This window comes from Cannabis sativa, chromosome 3 (genome assembly GCF_029168945.1).
Source record: "Cannabis sativa cultivar Pink pepper isolate KNU-18-1 chromosome 3, ASM2916894v1, whole genome shotgun sequence".
Classification (NCBI taxonomy): Eukaryota; Viridiplantae; Streptophyta; class Magnoliopsida; order Rosales; family Cannabaceae; genus Cannabis; species Cannabis sativa.
The window spans coordinates 18120010-18124865 of record NC_083603.1 but is presented as its reverse complement, the minus strand read 5'-3'; positions in this window follow the sequence as shown (position 1 = coordinate 18124865).

Below are 4856 nucleotides of genomic sequence, written 5' to 3'. Positions count from 1 at the left end.
CTGAAAGTTAGTATGTATATATATATATATTTGAAATAACTAAAAGGGAGTATATTAGTTTAAGATTGTAGTATATTATTTTAATGTGCTATGGTATATAATGAATGAAAGACGGAAATTAAAAAATGTAGAATATTAGTTTAAGTTTGAGGTATAGTTATATTTCACTAGAAAATATTGTCATTATGTTCATTAGTATATCATGAAGGAAAGAAAAAGAAAAAAAAAACATGTGGAATATTAAATTAAGTTTTTGGTATATATATATATCTATATATATATTTTTCCACTATACTCGTGGTATATTAATTTTTCACTATAGTATTTATGCTTATGATTGCAAAATATAGTTTTATATGCTATTGTATATCGTGAAAAAAAAATCATTTAATAGTATATTAGTCTAAGTTTATGGTATATTTATATTGGTCTAAGGTATATCGTTTGCATGTGATATGTATATCGTGAAGGATAGAAAGGAAGAAAAAAAATATTAAATATTAATTTAAGTATGAGGTGTAGTTATATTTGACTGACGTATATTGATTTTATGTTCATTGGTATTTTATGAAGGAAAGAACAAGAAAAAAAAAACTTGTGGAATATTAAATTAAGTTTTTTGTATATTTTTTTTTTCACTATGGTGGTGGTATATTAATTTTTGACTATAGTATATCTGCTTATGATTGTGGTATAAGTTTTTATATGCTACTGTATATTGTGGAAAACAATTCATTTAATAGTATATTAGTTTAAGTTTGTGATATATGTATATTGGTTTAAGGTATATTGTTTGTATATCATACGATATATTAATAAAAAAAACTAATTATATACTTAAATAACATATTAAATAGCTATAACAACAGCAAAATCTAAAAGAATAAAACATATAACACCTTTTATATAATGAAAAAATAGTTGACAAAAATTTAGTAGAGAGGTTTTGATCTATTGTTTTTCATAATTTCTATTAAAGGAATAAAACATATAATACCTTTTATATAATGAAGGGTATTTTAGGTATTAAAAAGTAAAAAAGGACATTTGTTTTATTATTTTAAAAAAGGGACATTAACTATCTATAAAGTTAAAAATAGGGTCATTTACTTGCATTTCTCTAAATAATATTTTGTAGAGGAAATTACACTTACTATGGGATTTTAAAAGTTTTTATGATAAATATGAGACATTTAAGTTTGACCAATTTATATGTTATTTTTTTGTTTTTAGGTCTTTTTATGGTATTTGATATGCCATATATATGTAATTAGCTTTTCAAATCCCATATTTAATGTTTTTATTTGTTTAGGAAGTTTTATTTGTCATTGATGTCAGAATAGTCACCGGAGTTTGCCGCTGGTGTCGGAAAAGTCACCGGAGTAGCAGTCGGTGCTGGAAAAGTCGTCGGAGTTGCTGCCGGCGCCGGAATTTTCGGAATTGGCATTGTCGCTGGAAAAGTTACTGAAAAAATACCAAGAAACCGGTTTCTTCACCAAGAAATCGGTTTCTTCACCAAGAAATTAGTTTCTTCACCAAGAAATCGGTTTCTATATTTTTCCGTTGACAATGCCAATTCTGACGACTATTCTGATGCTAGCAGCTACTCCGGCGACTTTTCTGGCACCGACAACAAACTTCGAAAAAAGTCATCAGAATTGGCATAGTCGCCGAAAAAATTACCAAGAAACTGGTTTCTGATTTCTTCATGAAGAAACCAGTTTTTTGGTAATTTTCTCAGTGATTTTTCTGACGACAATGACAATTTTGACGACTTTTCTGGCATTGGTAGCAACTCTGACGACTAATACACCGGCAGCTACTCCGGTGACTTTTTCAGTACCGACAGTAAACTCTGGGAAATTCGTTGGAATTGGCATTGTCGCCGGAAAAATTACCGAAAAAATCACTAAGAAACTGGTTTTTTTTCTTCATCAAGAAACCAATTTCTTGATGAAGAAACTAGTTTCTTTGTAATTTTTTTTTGTATTTTTTTCTCTATTTTGTTGATTGATGAAATTGGTTTCAATTATTTTCAGTGTATATCATTTTTGTTTCTTGATGAAAAAACCACTTTCTTGGTCATTTTTCTAGTGATTTTGCTGGCGACAATGCCAATTCTGACGACTTTTTTGACGCCGGCAATAACTCCGGTTTATTTGTCCGACAATAGCAACTACTCCGACGACTTTTCCAGCACCGACATCAAACTCCAGAATAGTAGTTGGATTTGGCATTGTCACCGGTAAAATTACCGGAAAAATCACCAAGAAACAGGTTTCCAAGAAACCTATTTTTTCATCAAGAAACCAGTTTCTTGGTGACTTTTTCAACAACAATGCTAATTCTGATGACTTTTTCAGCGTCGACAGCAACTCCGGCGACTTTTCCGGCACCGACGGCTACTCTGACGACTTTTCTAGTGCTGATAGTAAACTCCGGTGACTTTTCTGGCACGAGTAACAACTTCGGCGATCACTATAGTTTTATTTATTTTATTTTTTTAAAAAAATAAATATGAAGGGAATTTTAATATTTTTTATGGTAATTTAATTAAGTTTTTATTTTTTATGAATTTTAAATTCAGATTTCTTTTTAATGTTTTATATGGTTTTTTTTTTAGTTTGATTGGTTAAATAATATATTTAGTGACATTTACTTCTTATGCCATAATTATCATAACCTTAATAATTTTTCCCATATTTTTGAAAATAGCCCTATTTTGTATTTGTTATTTAACAAATATTAATAAAGATTAAAATGTGGCATATTATATATTAATACGATATTAATATATATTATGTGTTGGAGGTTGTATTATATTCTATATAATATAATAATACACATAAAAGTTGTAACATATGAGGAGTTACAAATCTGAAAATAAATTGTAACCTAAGGATCACAATTGATAAATATGTGAGTTATTACTTATGGAATTAATGAGATAAGTTTCTAGCTGTTAGAAACTGTTACAATACTCAATTATATAATTTAAATGGGTATTGAGACGTTGAGAAAAGATTTAACTTGGAGAGGAGTTACAAAAACTAAATTTTGAGTTTTTTGGAAGCAATTGTTTAATGGTTGTTATAATATTGTTTTATGGTTGTTTTTCGAACACCTGAAATCAGGTTTTTAAAAAATGTTCATAAACGTACATAAATTAATTGAGCATGTCTCCAGCTCTCTTATCCAACGTTTTTATCCCATTAAACACCAATAAAGTGTTGGTAACAACCATGTGATAAAAGGATTTGATTTTCAAATGTAATCCTCAAACACTATAAATAGAGGTCTTTGGTTCACTTGTAGACAACAACAATTTCTATTTCCTAAACAGTAAGCTAGAAAATATTGAAAGGCTTATTTATTCTTATAGGGAGAAATAAGCTTTTCGGACAAAGGTGCTTAAACCTTGTTCAAGCCTTTGGTGATCCCCCATAGCTTACTTGAGTTCTTTTTCATCCTCTATTTTTCTATTTATTTTCTACCATCTTCTCCTCTTTATTATATATATTATCTCTTCTGTATAACATTATACATACTATAGATATTATTCTATATACACTATGTTTCTACTATATATCATAAGTCTCCCCCGTTTATTCCTTTGTTTATGGCATGACACTGCTCATCTGAGTCAGCTGCCACCATTGTAGTCCGGGCCGTAGTCTTGCCTAACTGTTCGGTCGGATATATATATATATCTTTATTATATATATATATTATATTCTCTTATTGCTTTTACAGTTATGTGTATATTATGCTTTGAGTTGTAACTTTGTCCTCATCTTTTATTTCTCTTTATTTGTATTTTGTGCTTTGAGATTGTAACTTTTATTTAATCTATAGTCCTTGTAATTTTGTTGAATAAAGTTGTAATTATCTTGGTCTCTTTGTTCATCTTATTGTTCTTCTATTGATATATCATATTTTTCTAACAAAAACAATGGAAGGAGAAACAATCAAGATAATGAACCAAGACTTAATGATGACCGCTTTGATGGCACTAATTTCACTAGGTGGCAAGACAAGGTGAGGTTCCTTCCAACCACACTCAAGATTGTCTATATTCTTAAGTCCACCTTGGAGCCCTTACCCACGTCTACCGACAAGGATACCGATGAGGTCAAGGCAGAAAGGAAGAAGAGAGAAGATGACAATCTTTTATGTAGAGAACACATTCTTAACTCACTCTCGGATATGTTTTATGACCTATACACCGACTTTAAAGATGCCAAAGCAATTTGGGATCACCTTAAATAAATTCAAGACCGAGGAGGAAGGTACCAAGAAATTTTTAATTTCTCATTTTTTTTTTATTTAAAATTTCTTAATGGTAAACCTCTTTTACCTCAAATTCATGAGTTGCAAGTAATTGTAAATAAATTGAAAGTACTCAAAATTGAACTTCTTGAGGCATAATAGTGGCAAAATCGCCACCATCTTGGAAGAATTATAGGAAGAGAATCCTTCATAAAAATGAGGATTACTCTTTGGAAGAAATCCAAAAACATATTTGAATCAAGGAGGAATCGATATGTAAGGATAAGCTTGTGGAGGGGTCTAATGAAGAGACTTCAAAAGCAAATGCAACTTCTAAAGTTCCTAATAAGAATAATGGTAAGATAAAAAAGAGTAATACCTTAGGTCGAAAGTCTAATTAAAACCAATTCAAAGGTGGAAAAGGTCCATGTTTTGTGTGTGGCAAACTTGGACACTATGCTAAGGATTGTAAGCATAGAAAAGACTTTAAAGGACCCAAAGTAAATGCTATCAAGGAGGATATCATTGCTACTCTTAGTGAGGTGAATTCTGTGCAAGGAAAAGTGAAAGAATGGTGGTATGATACA